We start from the raw sequence: 26,091 nt of genomic DNA on the forward strand, positions 1-26,091 counted from the left end.
GTGGAGACGAGACTTACTTGTCACACCGCACTTCAAAACCCTCACTTCCCTGTACGTGCCAACCCAAAGCAGTTACAGCATAAACTCTGCCCGGTCCCAGCTGGTTCCCTCTCTTGCAAGATTCACCTGAAAATTACTCTCTAAAATTCTAAAACCATGCAACTATTCCCCACCTCCCCGGTTTTCCCCTTCAGAGATGTTACCAAGAGTGTGACAGCTATAGTGTATTTTCCCTTATTGCAATATGTCAAATAAATTTAGCTTTACTGGATTCAGGATTTTCTGTTGATCTTTAGGGGCTGTTTGTTGGCACACCCCTTAAGATTTTTATATTCTATTGGACAGTGAGTTTTTAAAGACAGGCTCTTATACTCTACTCTCCAAGTATATGTCAGAAAGTACCTCCCAAAAGAATGACTGCATTCACCAGGCAGTTAAGAGAAACCTATGAAACTGAAACACTGCCTTTTATTTTAAAAATAACTATAGTGGAAGAACAAATGCACTACAGTCTCATGCTTTAGAGACTAAAAATAATAGTATGTTTTTCATTGCTTTCTAATTAGTGTAGAAATTATCTAAAATGGAAAAATGAAACTCAGAGGATCATATCAGCCTAGAGAAGCAGTAAAATTTGCCACATTTTATAAAGACAGCATTTTAAAGAGAAAAACAGAGGAACATGTAGAAGGGCTTTGAACTAAATCATTCATAATATGATAAGTAATCTACTCCTAAAAGAGGTTTAAAGGTATTTGACAGTATGGGAATGTACTTATTTATTCAATAAATATGTTTAAAAAAATTTTTTTTTAATAAATATGTTTTAATAACTACTATAGGTTGAGTCAAGTTTTTGGAACTGGTGCATAATGGTTAACAAAGCGAATGTTCTCTAAATACATGGGACTTGTATTCTAGTTGTAAGAAGGCAAATCTTTCAGAAGTTAATGCATACATAAATATAGAATTAACCACTTGCGGGAGGAAATACAAAAGTGAAATTTCAAGTATCTTAGATAATGGAAATAATAGATGACAGGAATGAGATATGTTTCATCGATCTTAAATAAAACAACACACTCGATCTGAGGAGGAAGGACTGAGACCATGTGAAACTCAGCGCTCCACGGGGCCACAGAGAGCTGGACAAAACTGAGCCCACGACGCACAGGAGACACAGCTCAGCGCCCGAAGCTCTGTTTCCACACGGCGTCTCCAGAAGCGTCAGACAGAGTGACTCTGAGAGAAGCTGCAGCTGGGACTGGTTATGGAACCCTAACAGAGACCAGCTACTGCAGGAGACAGCATTCTAACTCACTGACTGCACTGGGCATTTTCAGTAAACACACATCACAATGCTTACCTAGAATGTACAGGACATAACCTGGTCTGCATTAATACATTTAGGTATCTAAACTCCAAAAGAACACACAAGTGGGATAAAAATCACTTAAGCATGAAACATACACACTTACCCAATCATAATTCAGTACTAAATAAAGAGTTTGAGTTGTCTCAAGGCCCTCTGTGCTGAACTAATTCTTAGAAATGCACATTTTCCCAAGTCTGAGTCAGGAAGAAATACAAAATAGGAACAGGCCAATTGCCAGTAATGAAACAGAACAGATAATTTAAAAACTGCACCCAAAACAAAATGCCAAGACTAGATAGCTTTTACAGGTGAATTCTACCAAACAGAGAAAAGTTGTCATCTATACTTTTCAAGTAGACTCAAACACTGTTAGCCCACAGGCCATACTTTGAGCAACAAGTGTGTAGGGACTATAGCGATAGCTATGTATAAGCCAGTGTCAGTCTCCAAGGAATTTCAATAGCAATCAGCAGGAAATGATTGAGCAGGTCCGCAAATCATTGTCGATTCTTCCTGCAGAGGTCTTAATCTTCACTGGGAAAATGCAGATGCCCAGAGTCTCTGTCCTGGTCTAAGTAGGGCAGACCAGAGGAAACAGGCTTTACGTAGCGCAAGCTCAACCACCATAAACGCTGCGGATGAGGTCGGCAAGAGTCGGCTTTTTCTGTTTGTTTTCGTTTTATTCATCTATATATGCACAGTCTCTGAAACAGAACCTTCCTTTAATAAGAGTTCAATAAGTGTTTGTTGAATTAGATTGGAAGTAAATGAAATCTTTCTGGTCTTATTTTCTAGTTCACCTTAAATATTAAGACTTCTAGTGACATATGGGCTGATTCTCAAAGAGTGTATTTGCTGGAATTATGCTTTCAGATTCTTGCTGTTCATACAGATAAGAAATGTCTCAATATCTTTACTAACTTGAATTCAGCAGCTTACTCTTACTGGGTTTCTGACATCAGAAATACCTAACTTGACTACTTTTCAAAATCATAACATGGATAAATCTAAAGAGCTTTTCTATTTAGTATATCATGATCATAAAATTCTTGTTGGAAAGATTATTTATTAACAATCCAGCAGCACTCGGTAACCACATTAACACGTCTTAATAAAAAGTATAATTAAATAACATTTTAATGATGCTAGTATCTCCTTAGAATTATTAATGTGATAGAAAACTCAGTGCCCTGAGTTTATCATGGAAGCCTAGATTAAAAGCCTAGCTGTCTCATTCTTCAGCAGTGTAGACCCTCTGTAAAATAAGAAACAAACATTATATATATGCATATATATTGGTCAGGGCCCCAGTGTCTGACACAGATCTCTTGGACTTGTAGAGAGAGATACTATCATTACTCTTTGACCCAAGTTCCTGACACAAAGCTCTTGAGACTTTCGTTAATTTACTGAGTGATGGGACCATCTGACACAGAGCTCCTAAGTCCTCTGTGATTTCCTAGGTGATAGGAATATCTTTCTGTTCTCTTGGATGGAGGATGGTCACCAGAAAGAGCAAGCTGGGAGCAGAACTTTGGGACTTTTGGTCCCATCTCCTATTCTCCAGGAGGGGAAAAGGTTGGAAGTGCAGTTTGTGATCATGCTAACATTAGGAATCCTCCATAAAAACCCTAAAAGTACTGGGTTCAGAGTATTTCCCCGTTAGTGAACACACCTACGTGCGTGGAGGACAGCGCATTTCAATTATAAAAGGTAGACTCTTGCACTCAAGACCTTTCCAGACCTCATCCTACGTATGTCTTCATCCAGCTTTTCATTTGTAACCTTTATAAAATATAAAATCAGTGAACTGTTTTCCTGAGCTCTATGAGCTGCTCGATCAAATTACTGAATCCAGGGAGGGTACTGTGGGAACCTCCAATTTGCAGCCAAGTTGGTCAGAAATTTTAGGCAACCCGAGGATTATACTAGTGATTAGTATCTGAAGTTAGGGGTTGGGGGAGGGGCAGTCTCACAACCCTTAACCAGCAGCCTCTATGCTACCGCTGGTTAGTGTCAGAACTGAATAAAGGATATCAAGCTGGTGTTGGAGATTCAGCGTGGGAAAAATCCCAGACATCTGGTGTCAGAAATCTTATGAACGAGTTGGCCTCTGCTGCTGTTGTTGCTATTTAGTCGCTAAGTCATGTTGAACTGTTTAGAGATACCACCAGGTTCCTCTGCCCATGGGATTTTTCAGGCAAGTACACTGGATTGTGCTGTCATTTCCTTCTTCAGGAGATCTTCCCGACCCAGGGACTGAACCTTCAGCTCCTGCCGTGTCTCCTGCATTATCAGTGGGTTCTTCACTGCTGGGCCACCAAGGAAGCGCTCAACACCCACATATCAAGTGGAAATCACAGCTCACTTGAGACTCTCATGTCAAGCAAAAATAATCACAAAAGTCATTCTAAAAGTCAACAGATGTGAAGAGTATACCAAACTCAGGGGGGTGGCACAGGAGTCAAAGCTTTTTTTTTTTTTTTTTAGCTTGCAAAGCACTTTAACATTCGTTATCCTGTTTGAATTACCCTAAGAGCATTTTCTAGTGCCAGTGTAAGGGAAGGAACAATATGAACAACCCTCTTTATTTGTGAATATACACATACAAGCATACCTCATTTGACTGTGCTTAGTTTATCAAGCTTCACATACATTGTGGTTTTCACATATTGAAGGTTTGTGGCAAGACTGCGTTGTCAAATGATGGTTAGCATTTTTTAGCAATAAAGTATTTTCAACTGAGGTATGTACTTTTTTAGACATAATACTGTTGCACACTAGACTACAGTATAGTGTAAGCATAACTTTTTTGTGCACTCAAGAGACCAAAAAAATTCATGTGACTCACTTTATCATATTTGCTTTACTGCAGTGGTCTGGAACTGAACCTACAGAATCTCTGAGGTATGCCTATATATAAATACACTGAAGCCCTAAAATCCTAAGGCTAAGGGCAGAGGACTTCTCTTTGAGAATTATAGCATTTTGGTGTTTTGAAACATGTGAGCAATGCCTTGTAATTAATTTTCCCACCATCATTATTTTATGTTTAAAAGCTTTAATGTGTGCCCAGATTTCTAAGGTCAATAAACAAATAATATATTCTAAAAAGAAATGGCCCTGAGACAAAAACTGCTTGCCAGTTTGTTTTCTATCATTGATATCTATTGACAAATATGCCAATGGTTGTGCTAATCAATGTCATTTCAAATTTGTATCCTTCCATTCTCAAACACAGACTTGAGTAGACGTTTTATTCATATAAATGGAATCTTTTCAAGTACTTTTAAACTTGAAATCATAGGACTTATAATAGTGAGAAATCTACAGTTTAATTAATTACAACACAATTCATTGAAAACTTTTTTTGAGAAACTCAATTTTTTGAAATGTTAGTGTGAGAATCATATAAATCAAGCTCCCCTCTCCTGTAGAATTTTGGCCTGGAGTTTTTAATAATTATTTCAGGAAATATGATAATGAGAGAAAGTATAAACACATTTCACAGAACTTCTTATATATATGACATTATAGTATATCAAACTAAGAAAACGATTCTGCAACAATAAGCAAGAGTCTTATGACTTGAGATATGCTTACAGATCATTTCCGATCAAGTATGTAATATTTAGTATTTTGATAACAAGAATGGTATAAGACCATCTCTGTTCCTCTCTTAAAATGGAAAATAAAATATTATACATGTCTCCTTCTTATTTCTGTATAATGCTTCCCCCGCATGCATTGCGGAGCCAAAACCTGACATGAAAGTTTATGACAGAGTGAGATTGTAAAAATGTATTTTTTATCTGAGACGATTTTGCAATAAAAGCACATTTCAGTCCTTTAAAATAACAGTCGACAAGATTTACTGTATCAAATGTAAGTGTCACACCTCAGTCAGTGGTTAAGATTTCAAACAAACCCCAGCCGCTAAGCTGAAATTGGCTTTTAAAATCTTTAAGTTAGTTTGTTCCCAGATGAACATTTTTTTTTAAACATGAAAAACCACACTTATCATACAGCTTGCAAATTCTCTGGTTTCCATTTACCCATTTTATTATCTTTTTATTACTGACAGAGACAGGAGCCAAGTCCAGAAACCAAAAGTAAGTAGACAATATTGTGAATATTAATGCAAGGTGGCAGCTCTTATTTTTCACCATCCCATCCTATTTTTCCTTGGAACCAATTTGTACAAAATGTATTTAAAAATCAGAAAGTTAAAGACAACCAATTTTCAACTCATTGACCTACAAATTTGTCTTTGATTGCAGGGGACTTCTGTTGTAGCAGGGAGATTAGGAGTGGGTGCTTGAAAGTTCAGGTCCCTTGGGGAGGGTGTAATCACTGCTGACAATGCACCCGAGCCGTTTTATGTCTGGGGTAGAAATTGGAGGACATCTAGCCAGTTTATGAGTCCCAAGAGAGGGGGCAACGGATGTCCATAACCGTAACACCTCACTCTGTGGGGAGCCTGTCTAGTTCTTGGCAAGAATTTTAAGCTTCATTTTTCCTGGATAGCGTTCCCTTCTCTCTTTTTCTTTCACTCTCTTGTCTAACTAAATAAAAGTAGACCTAAAAGTACATTCATACACACACACACACACACACACACACACACACACAGAAAAGAAAATTAAATGAAGAAAATCTCAACAAATTCGACCTTAGATTTGTTTCAGCTATTATGAACACTCAGACTTAGCACCCACTTTCTTTGCAAGTTTATCCCTAATAATGACCAATATTTGTGTACTGCCCTTAGGATTACCAAAGGCATTCACAAATGTAACATCTGCACAATTAAAAGTTTCTGCAGCAGGAATATAGCTCCATCACGCAGATTGCAAATTTTAGTCTTGAAGATGGTTTTTTTGAAACAAAGTCCCTGAGATAGAAATTAAATCTACTTTTCCAGAATTCAAAGTCCAATGATCTTTTCTGTATACTAAATTGATATTTTCAACTTTGAAATGTTTATTAATTGTTTTAATATTGTATATAAAGAATAAATTAAAATTAGACTTCCTACATTCAGCATACTCAAAAAGGTAAACCTATACAGAGTATCCAAGGAGTAAAAATACCAAAACACACAGTGTAAAATCAGATAGAAGGTGGATGCCAAGGGTCCTCTGGTTCCCTTTCCTTTAAGAGTCCGACCAGCGAAACGTGAAGGGCTGGGACGCAGGGGAGGCGGCAAGCAGGAGACACTGCGCCCTCTGGTCCTGTCACTTGTGTGCTCCCTTGGGAAAATGTGGGACTCACTGAGTATGATTATTTCCAATAAACCCAAAGTGAAGACTACCCAAGTGCCCGTGAGTAGAAGGATGGATTAACAGATTGTGATTTACACAAACAAGAAGAAAACACAAGCAATGAAAAAGAATCATCTTCACTTCACCCAACAGTGAGGCTTTCTTAAATACGCTAATCAGCCACAAAAAAAAAAAAAAAAAAAAAAAAAGAGCCAGACACCAAAGAATACACACTATATTACCAAATTTATATAAAATGCAATGCAGTCAAACTAGTCTCTAGGTTAAAGGAGGCGAGGAGCTGCTGAAAGGAACTAGTGCAGGGGGTATGGAGGGCTCCGCCTTCATCTGCATGATGGGTGCACAGTTGTGCTTTATTTGTCACAGTCTTTGAAATGAAACATTCATGATATTTGTACTTTCCTCTACATAGAATACACCTCAATAAAACTTGCAAAGGAAGGACATAGTTGGACCTTAAGACTGCATCTGTACCACCATGGATCTCTTGGATTAACTAACTTGTAGGCTTTTTCAGGCTGAAGAACTTTGGAAAAGTGTGGGCTTTGGATCCATTTGCCTGAGTTACAAATCTCCACTGCACTGTGACACTCACTGGCAATGTGTTCTAAGGGAAGTCCCCTAAACCCTCGGTTTCTCCAGTAAAGTTTTTATGGATTTGTGCCCCTCAACTCCCCAGTAGGGACAAACAGCATAAACAGGACAAAAACATAAATGTAAACCATATAAACTGAGAGACTGCAAACAAACTGATGGTATCATTCTTCCTCAACCCTTAAATATCTTTGAGTTAGTGCTATCACTAGCAAAAAAAAAAAAAAAAAAAAAAGAAAGAAAAGAAAAAAAATCAAATTCTGTATTAGGAAGGTCTGGTAATAATTCAGTACGGCCAGCAACTCTCCACAGTTTAGTGCCTTCACACAACAGATGTTATTTCTGACACTTGAATGGCCAGGTGGGGTTTCCTCATTTAACGGCCTTCAGAAATCCTGTCCTCGGCTCAGTCTTTGGGATCCTCTCACTGTGTATTTGGAGAAAAGAGACCTTAGGAAAGGTGCATCTGTCCTTAACTGCTTTGGCCCTGAAGATGTGTGTGTTGCTCTCATTTACATTCATTTTAGGGGGAAGCAGCCACAGGGCCCCATCTCTCTGCAAACAAGCTCAGGAAAGTATGACTTTTCATTATCAGTCCATTAGCCACATCTGCCACATTGTCCTTATGTTCTCCTACACAAACTACAGGTAATTTCTGAGGCTCTATCAGTTAGGCATTTCACAACAAAGTCATAGAAATCCCAGGATCATTTGATCTACAAACGCATGTAACTTTGTGAAATATATATTCCAACTGGTTGACTTTAAACTCAATCTAAATACCAATGGATCTACTCACATTTCTGAGAGACAGCTTACATTCATTAACAAATGTTAGTTAGCCTGAGTCTCAACACCAAGGTGTCAGATCAGATCAATCTAAATTGAACACACTTTACTTTTTTGATCTTCAAGGTGAGAGATATCTTGGTGTTGTAGAAAGTACCCAGCACTGGTAACTGGGGTCATGATCCACCTTCTAAATTTATAATCAAATGTCAATATAATCAAAACTAGAGGGAATTCTTATATAGGACTTTTAAAAAATCTTCATAAACTTAAACCCACTGTAAATATTGTTCTCTAAAACTTTGGAAATGGAAGTTTTACTTTTACAATAGAAGGCTTATATAAGATACAGGACTTATTCCAAATCACAAACTTGGAACCAAAACTTGAGGCTCTATATTACCAGTCTAATATATATTTTCTTTCTTAGCAAAGCAGGAAAATGTCAAAAGGAAAAATGTAATAATGGTTGCATGTAGGAGACACTAATGATCAAGTTTAAGAAAAAATTTGATAAATCTGATAAGACTGTTTTACTGCCGAAATTCTCCCTGCTCCTTGATAGTTGACCCAAGTAGTACCAGGAACTGCAATTATATCAATAATCATCATAAACTGTATCTATTTCTCACTCTTCAATCATTTTTTGTACTTGCAGGCTTAGGATTGCAAAACATAAGGCAAAAGGTATCACTTTGAAGAGTTTTCATCATTATAACCTTTTGGTCCCAGGAAGTGGTTATTTCATTTTAATAGTCCTCTTTCTATATATATAGGTGTCTTATGCCTGAAATGAATTTTCAAGACTGTCTTTATGTGAAGTATTTGGCAATCCAAAAACTACTGTTTCTGAAAATATGTATAGACCAGGAATGAAGTGTTCCATTTTTACAATGAGATGCAGATTTCCCATTAAAAAGTAAAGCTTTCATCTCCAATGCTATCAAGGACAGTATTTGAGTTTTGGTGAATTAATTTAAGAGGCTATAGAAGTCCTATAAAAGAATTTTTGCTAGTCTATTTATTACTTACTGTTGATTATAAATTTGAACATTACTATTAGTGTCCAGCTTGTGACTTTGAACAGTAGCAGATAAATATTGCTAACTGGTATTTAATCATTTTCAGTAACACTCTTTTCAATTAAACTTAATCTCATACACGTTTATACAATTTTACAATTTAATTATACAATTATCTCATACTATTTGTACAATTTGAGGGATCAATTATCAAAATGCATTGATACTATTTTTTTACTTGTCTCTATCTCAATCACCCTGTTTACTGTTTTAAGTGCCCTTTCTTCCTTAAAGCAAAACAGGACAAAAATAAAAAAAAAGAAAGAAAGATAGATACAGGAGAAAATGTGGAGGTTATTTCAGGGCTGAAGTAAGATATGAAGAATTGTTCTAATCTTTCCTCCAGCTTTTAACAGTGTTTCAAACTCTATCAAGTAAGAATAGATGACTGTTACGCGATGTAGGGCATTGTGGGCCTGGGGTCTTCGATATTTCTCTAAGTTTGTAGATTTCATGGTCACAAGTAAGCACAAGTAGTTAATAAGTTCTATGCACCATCTTCGCTAACCCTACATACCTATGAACCGGCACAATGCCTAGTACATAATACTTGATTAAAAATTAATGAAGTATGGTTGGCAGCAGTTCCTCTATCTCTTGGCCAATCCTACTTGTACATTCTTCTCTCAATATTATAGGTAAGCCAAATAAACAATCACCCTGAAAGCTCCTCAAATGGCTAAGAAAACTTCTGTCCCAAACTATACTGTCATCTGAAATTCCACTTTTGAGTTTCATTCATTTAGCTAAAAATGTCGGTCTTGTTAAAATGCAAAACAAATGCAGCAACACAGAGTCAATCACACTTGAATCCCTTTTAAATTATTTAAACTCATGACAGATGAATATCAGATTTGTTTTTCCCTAGTGCAGTCTGGCCAGAGGAGGGAGTCATTCTGTGGTCATAGAAGTAGGATGAGAAAAACCCAAGTCAGTAAGATGAGTTTAGATGAGTCAACAAAGAAACTTATCTCACACTGTTGCCTATAGATGAAATAATACTAAGAGCATACATATTATCTGATTATTACCAGTACTCATACATAATGAAAGTGAGATCCACTGCTGTGAACTAGTTAAAAGCTAATCATTGTCAGAGTCAAGGTTAGTTTCTAAGAGACTTGACTTTTAGTTTTGTGCTCCTTCTTTCAACTTTGATTACTTCTTTATAAATGCGAATCCTACTTCAAAGTAACCTAAACCTTATAAAATATTTTGGAAATTCAAAAGAACCTTAAAAGGAGTATCAACAAATTTCCTGCCTCTGTAATTTTCTATAGTATACATAAATAACTACTTAGGCTCCTTAAGAGTGATTCGATTTTCCAAACATGTAAACTATGATTAATTAAGTGTGAAGGTTTATGATTGTGTAATTGGAATTTGGTTTAAAAATATTCTCCATCATTTTCATCAATACTAAATCAGCTAATTGAAATAATCATTGGGATCTACATCTATAGCAAAAAAGAAAAATCTGTATTGCTGCAAAAAAGAAAATATCTTTCCTCCTACTTCAAAAATGTATTCAATAAGGTAATTACTGCTAAATAAAAATTATACCATGTTCCATAATAGAGTGCTGAGGTCAACAGAGTCAAAATTAAGAATATCAGGCAATGCATTAGAGTTCTCGAGAGAAATGGGACCAATAGGGCATAAATATGTATATATGTGTGTTTATAACAATATATGTATATATTTATACACAAACACATTCATTACAGGGAATTAGCTCCCATGATTAGAGAGATGCAGAAGTCTCAGTATTTGCAGGGTGGTAAGTCAGAGCTGAAGACTCAAGCCTAAGTCCACAATTCTGAGAATCAGGAAAGCCAATGATGATGTTCCATTCTAAAAACTAGCAGGCTTGAGATCAGGAAGAGCTAATGTTTTAGTTCGAGTCTAAAGGCAGGAGCAAATTCAGTGTCCCAGTTCAAAGGACACAAGTTGGCAGAATTCCCTCTTCACAGGGGAAGGTCAGCTTTTCTGTTCTATTTAGGCATTCAGATGATTAAATGAGGCCCACTCACATTGGGGGGGCATCTGGTTTACTCGATATGCCGATTTAAATTTTAATCTCATCCAAAAACACTCTTAGCAAATACTTGGTGTCTTAATCCACTTGGGCTGCTGTAACAAAATACTATAAATTGGACAATTTATAAATAACAGAACTTTCTCAGAGTTCTGAAAGTTGTACATCAAAAGATCAGAGTAATAACATGGTTGGCTGCTGACTTTTTCTGGGTTGTAGACTTCTTATTGCATCCTCACATAGCAGGAAAAACAAGGGATCTCTGTGGGGCCTCTTTTATAAGAAAACTCATCTCATTCATAAGGGTTCAACTCTTGACTCTTAAGTCACTTCCTTACACCCTTAACTCTTGATACTATCATTCTTGTGGGTTGCCATTTCCTCCTTAGGGGATCTTCCTGACCCAGGGATCAAACCTGTCCATCTTATGTCTCCTGCTCTGACAGGCGGGTTCTTTACCACTAGTGCCAGCTGGGGAGCCCCCTACGGTGCCTGGCATCTACATTAGTCAGGGAGCACTCTAAGGGAGCCCTCTGTGACATCCTAAAACAGTGGGGGCAGCAGGAACATTGTTCATAGTAGGGTGACTGAGTCAAAATTTTACGTAGTGAAATAGTCTACTGATAAATCCATTTTCATTTTGTGTTTTACTGCTCTGTACTCACAAAAACATATAAAAATGAGCTTCCCTACAGTCTCCAACCCTAACTCCCTTCTCTCCAGAAGCACAGTCAGCCCCACAGTTCTAGTTCTTAACTCTCCATGTGACAAGGTGCATAGTAGACAGGATCCTCTTCACACCTCTTTAAAGAAATCAGACCCAGGACCATGGACCACGATGCTGTCAGTTCTTACAACGGCTCTTTCTGTGTGGAGACTGGGGACACTCCAGGTCTTCCCTGGTAGCTCAGAGGGTAAAGCATCTGCCTGCAGTGCAAGAGACTGCGCTCCATCCCTGGGTCCGGAAGACCCCCTGGAGAAGGGAACGGCAACCCACTCCAGTGTTACTGCCTGGAGAATTCCATGGCGGGAGGAGCCTGGCAGGCTCCAAGAGAATCTAAGGAGAGAAAGACAAATGGTAGTGTACTACAGAGAGCTCATATTCTCTTGCTTATCTTTTTCAGGAATTTTGTGTTGTCAAATACAGTCATCATTAAAATTTAAATGATATAAACTTACTGTGAAACTAATTTTATTAACAACAATACTAACGGATATTCAAAACTCATCACTTCCTAATTATTATACTGCATTTTATTATAATCTGTGCTCTTTCTTGAGGTTATTTACATGTCTTAAATTTGTATGGTGGAAATAATAAAAAAAATCTGTTCCCAACTCTGCCTTCACTGACATCATGTTGGTAACATGAAACTGACCACCATGGGAGCAGTCCCACTACAGAAATTGGCAAACACTACACTGTGGCTTCAGTTTCACAGTGAGTCCATTACGAAGCTGGCATATCACTTGGCTGACAGAGTGAGTGCCAAGGTCTAACAAGGATGATCTGACCCTAGCTATTGTGAGGTCACTGAGGATGAAGCAGAGGACAGTGGTTACAAATTGAACATGGCACCCATGTATGGAAGGATTTCTAAACGTGCTGTGTCTATGGAGTGGATTCTAAATCATGATATTCTGGAATCCCCTCCACCTTCAAAGGGATCATTCCTGGTCTGATCAAAAAGTATTGGCAGGCATGACCTTTGCAAATGAGGACCAAGTCTCTCTTCACTTTTTCTGGTATAGAAAAAGCCTCCGATCTCGTCTACAAAATAATGGAAGGGTTTCCCACTATTAGATGACACTGTACATTTGCCCAACTAGGTGGTTTGTGTCTGGATCCAAAATAAATGGTATTTATATGAAAAATCTGATATTACTTGTACCCCTAGGATTGTGTAATGATTCATGTTTGTTATTGCATGGGGAAATGCCTTGTTAGTAAAAATTAAATGTGGCAGTAGGCATATCTCATAGGGACATTGATTATAAACTGCATTTATTACTAAGTTTCATATAGGCCAAATATTTGAAATATTCATATTGTCTTAGAAAAAACAGGTGTGATTAATGTTTTAAATGTTTGCATCTGATTCCAGAAACTATGTTGCAGAGTTATAATTCCCCCTCTATCTCTCAGATTTTGTGAGACTAAGAAATGATTATCCATGTGACATTGGAAGGAGAATTTATGAAGTTGGTAGAAAGGTCCTACAACCTTTCTCAAGACCCCCCAAATCATGCTACCTTAAAGATACTCTAAGGATGGCTCAGATATTACAGTTAGTCAAATGCAGCTAATGAGTTAGTAAAATTAGGATATTAATGTTACTGGGAATTGGTTGATCCTCACTGATTAGTGAGTTAGTCATGAGAAAAACTGCCCTATCCATTGTATCCCAGGGGCTAGCCAAGGAAAGAAAACCATTTTCCAAGCAAGAATAAAGGGAATTAAGTACAGAGAATTGGTTATACCAGTCATGGAAGAGCCATGAGACCAAATAAGGGATGTGTGCAATCCACAGATTATCACCAACAGAAGACTACTATTCTCTTAGGCTGGAGGTCAAAGGAAACAGGTGATATCACCAAGAGTCAAGACAGCATCTATGGTCACCTGGCTGACAGGCTTTTTAGGACCTGGAGTCAAAGAGTTGAAGACATTCCTGCCAGAGATGCCAGCAAGATCAAGATAGAGAAAAAGACTCTGGTTTCTCCCTTCCTCCTGCTCCTCAACTACATATCAAGGATTCTCATTAAATCTAATCATGTGAACAGTATGTAGCTTCTAGGGGTCAGCAGAGCAGGAAAGGGAGAGGGAATACATCTGAGGGGAAACAGGTACAGGAATAATAAATCTAGCAAATCCAAAATATGTATCTATATCTAGATGGATAGACAGATAAACACAGACTCCCCCCAACATCCATTAATGTTATGACAAGGTAAAGAAAAATAGGTTTTTTTTCCCCTTACCCAGGTATATTATCTAAAGGAGCACTTAATTAGTTACTGAATTAGAAGTTGGTACATTCACCTGCTATTTAGCGTCCTAAATGAGCACAAGATTGGCCAAATATCATGAGAGTCTATTACTGATCCAAGAGACTCTTTTTTTCCCATTATTCCAAAGCTCTCTATCTGTTCTCAAACTGTGAGAGGTACTATAAAACAGAAAATGAGACTGATCTGACAGTTAACCCACTCTTTTCACCTTGCCTTCTTTTAAATATGCTGAGAAAAGTAAAATGGTCAAAAGGAAAGGAGGAGGAGAGGCACAAGTATGCTCACAAACTAGGTGATGGATGGCTGACAGCTGACTCTTTCTCAAGTGCTTTTATTGTCCCACGTGCTTACCCCTGCATCCCAGGAGACAGCTTGATGTAACACGCCAGTATTAGTGTCACTTCCTTGCCATATCCTCTTTTCACCATCACAAAGATAAGAGTCCATCAGAAAATACATGTTTCCTAGGGTTACTTCTGTTTTACGCAGATCCTCTTTATGAAGCTATTCTTAGAGTCCTCTTCAGTATCATAAGCTTCAACTAAGAAAACTACCTTTCCTTCCTTTCTGAACATTGTTTCATGAGGAATGAGTCCTGTTACTTACAAAGATAGGCAGAGGTCTCTCAAAGCAGAAAAGTCATCTCTTTTGCTTGCTTTCCACGTGCCATCTAGGTACTACAGTTAAGAACTTCAAGCACACAAATTTGTTCTAGAGAACTGGCAACTCAAAAATACAAATAATCTTTATAGTATTCAAGTAACCCTTAAACTTTTTGAAAAATAACCTTGCTTTAAAAGTCAGAGTGCAAAAAAACTCAAAAGAGTTGGCACGTCCCTCCAAAAGATTCTCTAACGGTTTAGCAAAACTGAATTCACACTAAATCTGTTTATGAGTAAAAGACAAGGCAACTTTAAAACCAATCATAGATGACAATGTTTCTTTTCAATGTGTCTGCTTTGGAGCCATATTTCTGCTAAACACTCAAAAATTTCTTCTTGAGTATTTAGTGATATATTAGAACCAGAAATAAGGGATGTTAGTGCTAGAAGGCAGTCAACGGTCTGTAATTTAATTCACATATTCCTTCTGCACCAGACTCTGTAAGATCACTGAGTCAGCTTAAGAACTTTGAAGCTGTAGAGTCCAGGGCAGGCCATTACAGTATGCCGATATCACTGTCCTCCTGCTCTGACGTTCTCCACTGAGTGACAGGGGAAGGAGAAGGAAGCGCAGTCACCATCAACTGAGAGTGATGAGACTGGAATATTAAAATTCAGGCTTATCTGAGCTGACTGAATTGGCTGGCAGAATGTTCTCCAGTTAAAGGTGGGGAAAGGTTAATTCTGCACATGACACCACTACTGCATTTATACAAGTCTCCTAGGACAACTGTTTGCCTTGAATTGTTTTCTTCCTTTATTTCAGTCAGACAGTTGTGTTGACTGATTTTTCTTTTTGATGTATGAAATGACTGTTTGACTGAATTTACCATTTGATTTCTACTAACGCACTGTAAAAACAATAGTCAACTTAGACTGGCAGGTATGAAAAATTCTACCGCAGAACCAGACAGAAATATTGCGTTCTATAGGTACATATGTCATATGCCCTGGGTTTTGGAAAATTGTTCCAATTTCAACTATTTTGCCCCATGTTTCAAAAGAGTGGGGCCACTGATTTAATAGTAAAAATAAGATTTGTGAAGTTCATATAAAACTAATTTTGTGTGAACCTGAGAATCACATAATGGGATCAGAAAAGAACTATTATGAGAAATTTTACTGTTTCTTACTTATCAAGAGGTGTTTCTATGTCAAACTTTTCAGTCTTCTTCTAGAAGATGTTTAGGAACAAAAGGTTTGAATATATTCATAGCAAATCCTTATTTATAGTTTTGTTTTCCCAACAATTATAGTTACTAAGATAGGACATGGAAAATGGCCTATCTCATGATTCTAAGCTCCTATTGAACATTTGGGAATTGGTAACATGAGTAGGAAAGTGAAGCAACTTTTGACATTGTTACTGAGTAATGCTGATTTTATAATGAGTGCTTCCTTACATATCTGACTAATTTATCATGGTGCAGATGGCTGATTCCCATGCTTAGAAATGACAAAGGTCTTAAGAAATTCTCCATATTCCATTCATCAATCTGTGTTCTTCTTCAAAGCAAAATTAATCCCTTGACTATTAACATATTAGCTTAATTATAATTTTTAATTTTAAAATTAACTGTGAGAATCGGAATTTCTGGTAGGAAAAAGTGATGGAAGATGGGACAAAATAAAATAAATCAAAGAATTCATAGAAAGCTAAAACAGAATTTTTCAATAGTAGGTAAGGACTTCTGCTTCCAACTATATCAGTTTACCTTAGGAAACCATACTAGAAAGGTCAGATAAATCATAAGCAACATTTGACTGTGAGCATTATAAAGCTAATGAGGTAGCCATGACATAGAAAAATAAAATAGAAAAGAAACTCATAGAAGTAAGAACAGTATTCTGCACATGCTTTATCTAATCCAGTCATTTAGAAACTATTGATGAAAATCAAAAGCATGAGAAACCAAATATGGCTCCTAAGAGGCAGAAAAGCCAGTAGATCTTAGGACAATATTGGAGGACTGAGGAGAGAGCAGGGTTGGACTTTTAGAAATAACAAGGCAGCTAGAATTTTAAGGATCAAAATCCCAGAGATGGGAAAGATTCAGAGACTCGAGCTCAATTCAGCAACAGTGGTCCCTTGACGTTATCACATTTTCCACGTAGGTAGACAAGGCAAGATGTTAAGAAGTCAAACAAAAGCTAACTGAAGTCAAAGCAAAGACTCAGGAGTCTTGTAATGCTGAGGAGATAAAACTGAGGTTCAGAACCCACCAAAGAATAGTGGCCCGGTGGAAGGCTAATGATATGAATTAGGACACTGGAGGTTTCTATATGTATCTGTGTCCACGTGAATGTGTGTTAGGAAGGCTGATGAAACAGCTACCTTGATGGAAACATCTATAAAGAAGGAAAATGAGTATGAAGCTTGTGCAATGACTGAAGATCAATAAGCTGATCTTTCCTTCTGCTCCTTACCTGGGAATAGGAAATTCTCTCTTGAAAAAAGGACAGTTGACCGTTCAACAATACAAGACTTAGAGACACCGACTCCCTATGCAGTCAAAAATTCACATGTCACTTGATAGGCGGCCCTTCCTATCTATGGTTCTGCATCTGAGGATTCAACCAACCACGGATCATGCAGTGCTGCAGTTGTTGGGAAAAAATCCATATATAAGTGGATCTGTGCAATCTAAATCCAGGTTGTTCAAAGGTCAACTGGAATGTCATTATGATTCTCTACAACTTGTCATATCCCAAGTCTGGTGTTCATCAAAGAACCACCAAGACTCCCAAGAAAAGGAGAATTAGAATAAAAAACAGAATCAGAATCATGGATGACCTAGATATTAAAGTTCAAATATATTTTGATAAATATTACCAAGTTCAGGAAAATAGATGACAAGGTAGAGAATTTAACTAGACAACTAGAAACTGATTAAAGTTGAACTGACAGAATTCAAAATTAAACTCAGTAGTGGGCCGAACACAGGTGAAGAAAGATAAATGAACTGGAAGACAGAGTAGCAGTAAAAATAGGAAGACTAAACGTGGAAAACAAAAAGGATAAAAAAGTACAGAAAAGAGCATTTGAAACATATGGGCCACAGTAAACATTTTCATCATATGTTTACATTGGAGTCCAAAGGGAAAAGAAGAGAGAGATTCGGGCGAGAACAATATTTAGAAATAATAGCTGAGAGTTCTCAAAAACTAAAAAGAATATATCAAGCCATAAATTCAACAAGCACTAAAAAACGCAACAAGAGTAAATATAAAGAAACCATATCTAACACCACCAGAGTACAATTTACAAATAGCAAAGAAAAACAGAACACCTTAGAAGTAACCAGAGGAAAAACAACAGTTGACCTTTCAACAATGCATGAGATTAAGATTACTGCTTACTTCTCAGCAAAAATGATTAATACTAGAAAATAATGGAAAGTGCTAAAGAAAATAACTGCTCACTGAGAATTCTAGAGGCAGAGAAAATGTTGTTTGGAAGACGAAATAAGGAAATCTGCAAACAAACAAAATTTAGAGAATATGTTCTCATCAGAACCAACTGAAAGGGAGACCCGCAGGCAGAAGGAAAATTATCATAGAGGAAAATAAGGACTTGACAAAGGAATTAAATAGAACAGAAAGGAAGCGTAAGTGAATAAATCTGAATAAAATCTAACTGCACATAAGAGTAATAATGAAATATATAAAAATTAGAATGCATTAAAACAAGAGGAAGAGGAAAAAGTAATAAAATAAATTTAAGGTCTCAGCACTGCTTGAGAAGCAGTAAAAGAGCTAATAAGTCACGGTGCATGTGTAACTGCTACCTATATAAGCATTGTGAGCTAATAAAGGGAAAATGGAGTTTGATGAATTTAAAAGGAAGAGCCAGAGGAGCATAAAAAGGAAGGACAAGCAGAAAACAAGGAGTAAAAGGTCTATAATAAGATACGTTAACTGTAAATAGTCACATTAAAGGGCAGAGATTTTTTGAAACAAACAAAAATCTTAATTCTATGCCCCTTACAAGACACCATAGTCAGACTGCAAGTTAAAGGATGCAAAACTTATGTCATAAAAACAATAAGCAAAACTGAAAAAAAAAATAATGGGAGATTTGAAAGCAAAAAGTATCACTGGAGATAAGACAGGATAATAACACCAACCATTACTTTACAAGGAACATGTCATAAAACTAAACTTCGAGGCAATATATGAAGGGAAATTCTGAAAACTAACTAGAAATAAAATCTAAATTACCTAGATCAATAATTCAGAACAACAACAAATCAGTAAACTACAGAAGATCTGAATACCATTGTTAAAGTCTTTGGCCTATACACCCCAAGGAAACCAGAATTGAAAGAGACATATGTACCCCAACATTCACTGCAGCACTATTTACAAAGCTAGACAAGGAAGCAACCTAGATGTCCACCAGCAGATGAATGGATAGGAAAGTTGTGCTATATGCACACAATGAAATATTACTCAGCTATAAAAAGGAATGCATCTGAGTCAGTTCTAATGAGGTGGATGAACCTGGAGCCTATTATACAGAGTGAAGTAAGCCAGAAATAGAAAGACAAATACTCTATATTAACGCATATAGAGAGAACTTAGAAAGATGGTACCAACAATCCTACATGCATGGCAGCAAAGATGACACAGATGTAAAGAACAGACTTTTGGACTCAGGGGGAAAAGATGAGAGTGGGATGATTTGAGAGAAGAGCATTGAAACATGTACATTACCATATGTAAAATAGATGACCTGTGCAAATTTGATGCATGAACCAGGGCACCTAAAGTCGGTGCTCTGAGAAAACCCAGAGGAATACAGTGGGGTGGGAAATGGGAGAGGAGGTTCAGAATTGGGGGGGACACATGTATACCTGTGGCCATTTCATGTTGACCTATGGCAAAAACCATCACAATATCCTTAATGTAACTATATCCAATTAAAATAAATAAATTGAAAAAATCTTTGGCCTACATTTGCATAAAACACTGCATTAACAAGAATGAAATGCACATTTACATACAAATTTTGAGGTGTACATGGCACATTTTTAAGTTGACTGAATGCTGGGTATAAAACAAGACTCAGAATAATCAAGAAATTTAAAAATGTATAACCAATATTTTATCAAATATTTGGACATTAAAAACACACTTCTGGATTTCCATGGTGGTCCAGTGACTAAGACTCCATACTCCCAATGCAGGGACCCTGAATCCCATCTCGAGTCAGGGAACTGGTTCCCACAAACAAAGAGTTTTCATGCCACAACTAAACGACCTTGCATGCTACAATGAAGACTGAAGATCCTGAAAGCCACAACTAAGACCAGGTGCAGCTGAATAAACAAATTAAATTAAAAAAAAAAAAACCAAAACATACTTCTGATAAATATGGATGTCAAAGATAAAGTCATAATAGGAATTAGAATTTTATTAATTGAATGATAATGAAACACTGACCTAGAGCCAGACATCCTGGAATATGAAATCAGGTGGGCCTTAGTAAGCATCACTACGAACAAGGCTAGTGGAGGTGATGGAATTCAAGTTGAGCTATTTCAAATCCTGAAAGATGATGCTGTAAAAGTGCTGCACTCAATATGTCAGCAAATTTGGAAAACTCAGCAGTGGCCACAGGACTGGAAAAGGTCAGTTTTCATTCCAATCCCAAAGAATGCTCAAACTACCGCACAATTGCACTCATCTCACACACTAGTAAAGTATTGCTCAAAGTTCTCCAAACCAGGCTTCAGCAATACCTGATCCGTGAACTTCCAGATGCTCAAGCTGGTTTGAGAAAAGGCAGAGGAGCCAGAGATCAAATTGCCAACATCCGCTGGATCATCGAAAAAGCAAGAGAGGTCCAGAAAAGCATCTATTTCTGCTTTATTGACTATGCCAAAGCCTTTGACTGTGTGGATCACAATAAACTGTGGAAAATTCTGAAGGAGATAGGAATACCAGACTACCTGACCTGCCTCTTGAGAAACCTGTATGCAGGTCAGGAAGCAACAGTTAGAATTGAACATGGAACAACAGACTGGTTCCAGAATTAGGAAAAGGAGTACGTCAAGGTTGTCTATTGTCACCCTGCTCATTTAACTTACATGCGGTGTACATCATGAGAAACGCTGGGCTGGAGAAAGCACAAGCTGGAATCAAGACGGCCTGGAGAAATATCAATAACCTCAGATATGCAGATGACACCACCCTTATGGCAGAAAGTGAAGAAGAACTAAAGAGCCTCTGGATAAAAGTGAAAGAGGAGAGTGAAAAAGTTGGCTTAAAGCTCAACATTCAGAAAACGAAGATCATGGCATCTGGTCCCATCACTTCATGGCAAATAGATGGGGAAACAGTGGAAACAGTGGCTGACTTTATTTTTCTGGGCTCCAAAATCACTGCAGGTGGTGACTGCAGCCATGAAATTAAAAGACACTTACTCCTTGGAAGGAAAGTTATGGCCAACCCAGGCAGCGTATTAAAAAGTAGAGACATTACTTTGGCCACAAAGGTCCGTCTAGTCAAGGTTATGGTTTTTCCAGTGGTCATGTATGGAAGTGAGAGTTGGACTATAAAGTTGAGCACCAAAGAATTGATGCTTTTGAACTGTGGTGTTGGAGAGGACTCTTGAGAGTCCCTTGGACTGCAAGGAGCTCCAACCAGTCCATCCTAAACGACACCAGTCCTGGGTGTTCATTGGAAGGACTGATGTTGAAGCTGAAACTCCAATACTTTGGCCACCTGATGTGAAGAATTGACTCATTTGAAAAGACCCTGATGCTGGGAAAGATTGAGGGCAGGAGGAGAAGGGGACGATGGAGGATGAGACAGTTGGATGGCATCACCAACACAACAGATATGGGTTGGGGTGGACTCTGGGACTTGGTGATGGACAGGGAGGCCTTGCATGCTGCAGTTCATGGGGTCGCAAAGAGTCAGATATGACTGAGCATCTGAACTGAACTGAATGAAAATATACTGTAGCAAAACCTGTGGGCTGCAGATAAAGCTGTGGTCACATAGACGCTTAAGTATTAGAATTATATAATATATGTAATCATATACGTGTGTGTGTGTTGTGTAAATGGAAAAAGAATAAAGCTTCCAAAAGATACCCTATTACCTTGAGGTAGACAACTACTGAACTATACCTAATAGTGGAGGCAGGGCAGACTTCAGAACTTCAGGAGACCAGCAGAAGGCAGCATTTGGAAACAGGAGTAGCTTCCAAATTAGGCAGTTTGAGAGCACAGTGAACGCCAATGTCAGAAGCAGTCTCCAGGAAAAAGCATTTAATGTATAAAGTGGTGGAGAAACTAAAATATATTTAAGATTTGACACTCTAATTCCTTTTAAGGATGATTTATGTTTCTAGGGAAAAAATAAGAAGTACTTGATGTAGAAGGTGAATAACTTTATAATTTCCAGGAGAATCTTGGTACCAGGATGACACAATGAAGAACTTGGGAGTCCCCTGACTAATCTAGCAGCGAGAAAATGAAAACAGAGATGAGAGAGAGAAATAGAAAGACATATTTGTGCAATTGGGCACTGCTGCACTTTAAAGTCTAGGTATGCACTCCAAATCATAAACAAATGCCACCATGTTCAGAGCTAACCCTGAGACAGTGATTAGTGTCTAAGAGATTAATTAGGGACAACTCTTGGCATCAACAACGTATGGAAGAAAAGGACATCAGATTGGGCAAAGGTAGAAGTAAAGTTGTGTTGCAGCCTCAGGAAACCTCAGGTGACCCTTTGGGGGAGAGTTCTTAAAATGAGATGACCCCTTCAGGGGGATGTCCCAATTCAGGAGGATGTCTTAACTTTTATATTCTTACACCTGTCATTGGATGAAGGGCATTGTACGAAGGGGTGATGTGACCCTGGGCTAAGTGGCTCCCTTTAGCTGAGATTGGCTGTCTGCAGCATTTCCAGGGCTGGGGCAAAAGCTCTAGAATCTGAAAATTGTTCAACTTTCCTTGTCTGGGTTGCCAAAGTAAAAAATACAGGCAGGGTGGAGAAGGAAATGGCAACCCACTCCAGTGTTCTTGCCTTGATTATCCCAGGGATGGGGGAGCCTGGTGGGCTGCTGTCTATAGGGTCGCACAGAGTCGGACATGACTGAAGCGACTTAGCAGCAGCAGCAGCAGCAGCCGCCGCCACCTGGAGCAGAAAAACACTTTCAACCCTGTATTGCACTGTATAGGGATGGTGATAGTTTATGTGTCACTTTGGCCAGGCCACAGTGCCCAATAACTTGCTCAGACTCCTGTATAGATGTTGCTGGAAAGATATTTCTAGATGTGATTGATATTTCCAATCCATTGACATTAAAGTAAAGCAAATAACCTTTAAAAAAAAAAAAAAAAAAAAAAAAAAAAAAATACAGGCAGGGTATATTACAAATAGTTCTTTAGCCTGGAGAAGAGGTCTTGAAGCTGTGAGCCACTCACTGGGAAGCAGCAGGACATGAAGGATTCTTGAACAGATCGGAAGCTACTGGAAGGCCTTTCAGGAGTTCAATCCCATAATAAATACTGTACCTTCAGTGTAACTTTGCCCTCTCTGCCAGTCTTCCTCAGTTCCCATGTGGGCCCTTTTGGACTTGAACTTGGTGTTCCCAGAACTTGAGCTGGAGACTTCCATGAAGTCTGCTTTCCATCTACTGGCTCAGCTTTCTTGCTCTCTCTGCTCCAGGCTAGTCTCTTCAAACTGCCTTTTCCATTTCTGGCAATAATACCCCTCTCTAGACCTAACTAATGCTTTTCTGGGGCAAAAGGAAGAGAATTAATAAGGGTAACTTTTATTTCTAGGAGGGAAGTTACCATATTCCTTCAGAGTATTCATCTCCTTGATTATTTAACTTTTACTCTAGATTACTCATGGGTATTTCTGCTCCCCTACATTCAACCCAAGGAGGTTTTAGAACACTGTCCTCTCTCAGCATCAAGTCTCTCTCCATCCTCCCTCTCTCTCTCTAAGACCCACCTTTATCCACACACTCACAGGCTTTCTGGACCTCCGAGGAAGATAAGCACTTCACAGAATCTCTGCTACAGGACCAAACATACTGAAATGACTTTTTATGAAGATATTGAAGCAACAGAAAAAGAATACATGAGGATTGTTTCTCCTGAGGGTTCAATTATTTAGAGGGCCTTTATCACACTTCGATTGATAAATCTAACCTTTCCTTTCTTGACTACAGTTGATCACACTGTGATGAAAACAAGGTAGAAAATGGAAAAATAATATTTGGATTTTAATGAAATAATAAAAATGCAGGGCCTATCTTTGACTTTTGCCAAGTGAGAAAAGAGTTCACATTTCGACTATGTGGTGGCAGGAGTCCCTTTTAAAACAGGGCCAGTCTGCATGATGCATTGAAAAATCAACCTTTTCAAATATAGCCATAACCCCTCAAGATTGTTTCATTTCTTGGGGCCAGGCAAACCAAACTTCGGGTTTGGTTTGAGTGGTGCCCTGTATACTAAAGTGATAAACATAATCTGGAAGCACAGCACAGGCTAAAAATATGGAGCTGGCAGCTTTTGATTGAAATTGAAATATTTTTCTGCTTTTAATTCACTGCATAAAATTTTATCTGTCCACATTCAATCAGGTAGGTCGTCCTAATGATCATGAGCTTCAACCCTGCTAACAACTAAGCCTGCACTGTTAAACTCTACTTTATCTGTTCCAGAAACCTCCTGGGTTTCTTTAATGCCTCTGTTATTACTTGCTTTGCATCATTCTGCGTTTCTTTAAAAACACAGCTGTGTGACCTCTGGAAGTTTTATTACTTCCTTGAGACTTGGTTGCCTCCTCTATGAATATCTGGGTATATATTTAGTATTGCTCAATAGAATTTTTTATGATAATGAAAATGTTTTGTATCTGTACTATCCAGTGCAGTATTCACTAGCCACATGTAGCTAATAAACATCTTTAAAATATGGCAAATCCAACTGAGAAACTGCAGTTTTAATTTTAAAATTTGTTTAAATACAAATAACCTCATGTAGGTAGCATCTACTGACAGTATAAATCTATGTAATATTTTAAGGATATTCTCCACTCTAAAACTCAACCATTCATTAGCTCAACCTAAATATTTTTGCCCTTTGACAAGCAGAAAATAATTTATGCCTCCCTTGAAATTATTTTTCAAGACCTCTGTCAGTTTGGGGACATCATATTCTTAAAATTGACTTTGCTTTGTGAAACTTTAATAATGTTGACGTTTCCTGCCCTTGGAAGCACCTCTGTTATTATGGGAAATGTTGTGGACGAACAAGGACCATTTCAAGAGACATGGGAAAAACTCCTTCTGGACTTAATTTCATGATGAGGATGCTCAGAATGTCAAAATGCTAAATTGTTTATAGTAAAAACCATACCTTTTTCACACTATTTTCTGCATGTAGCTGGAAAATGTTTAAAACATTTTAAAATAACTGCACATCTATTTCTGAAGCTGATTTGGCTGTTCAAGGCTTACTAGAACTTTATCCATCTCACTATTTCACTCAGTAAACAAATGCAGTTGTTACATATGTGTCTGTGTTCCCTTCTAGATTATGTGTTTATGAAGTTAGAAACTAGATTTATGTCACAGCCCTTATGTATAGCACAATATTCATTGCTAATTCAGATCGTATTTTAAGATGAGACAAAAGTTAACATTTTTAATGTAGTCACAAATATCTAGCAAACCAATCAGAAAATAAAAACAATTTTTTTAATTGGTCAAGAACAAAAAGAGAAATACTTCATGCAAAATCATATCTCTAATAACTACCACTGGAATTAGAACACACACATGCTAAAATTATTTTAAAATATCTTATCAAAGACTTTAAGGCTGTACCTAAAAAGATTATATCAGAAGTGAACATAATCATGTTGTCTGACCAGCGTGAATCACGCAAGGCATATTATATATAAAATAAACAATAAGAACCCACTGTATCGCACAGAGAACTTACTCAATACCTTGTAATAAACGGTAATGGAAAAGAATACACACACACACACACACACACACACACAACTGAATTACTTACCTGTACAGCTGACATACAACACTGTAAATCAACGACACTTCAATTTTTTTAAATAAGTGTAAAAGGTCGTATAGCTTCATAAACTCACCTCTGGTACCCAAGGGACTACCTGAAACAACAGCAGCTACAACTTTCCTGGAGACAGGACATGGCCAGCAAACTGGGCTCTTACACTCGGTAATAGTCATACCTGTAAA

The 26,091-nt window shown here is 37.7% G+C and overlaps 1 long non-coding RNA gene across 1 annotated transcript in view; it reads right to left on the minus strand.

The window, feature by feature from the left end:
- LOC136145210 (uncharacterized) overlaps positions 1-26,091 on the minus strand; it is a 49,273-nt gene that overhangs the window by 18,005 nt on the left and 5,177 nt on the right. The window contains exon 2 of the long non-coding RNA XR_010658718.1: positions 25,983-26,084. This is a non-coding gene — a long non-coding RNA (uncharacterized lncRNA). The remainder of the gene's footprint in view (positions 1-25,982; positions 26,085-26,091) is intronic.

The sequence above is a fragment of the Muntiacus reevesi genome, chromosome 12 (genome assembly GCF_963930625.1).
Source record: "Muntiacus reevesi chromosome 12, mMunRee1.1, whole genome shotgun sequence".
In the NCBI taxonomy this organism is placed as follows: domain Eukaryota; kingdom Metazoa; phylum Chordata; class Mammalia; order Artiodactyla; family Cervidae; genus Muntiacus; species Muntiacus reevesi.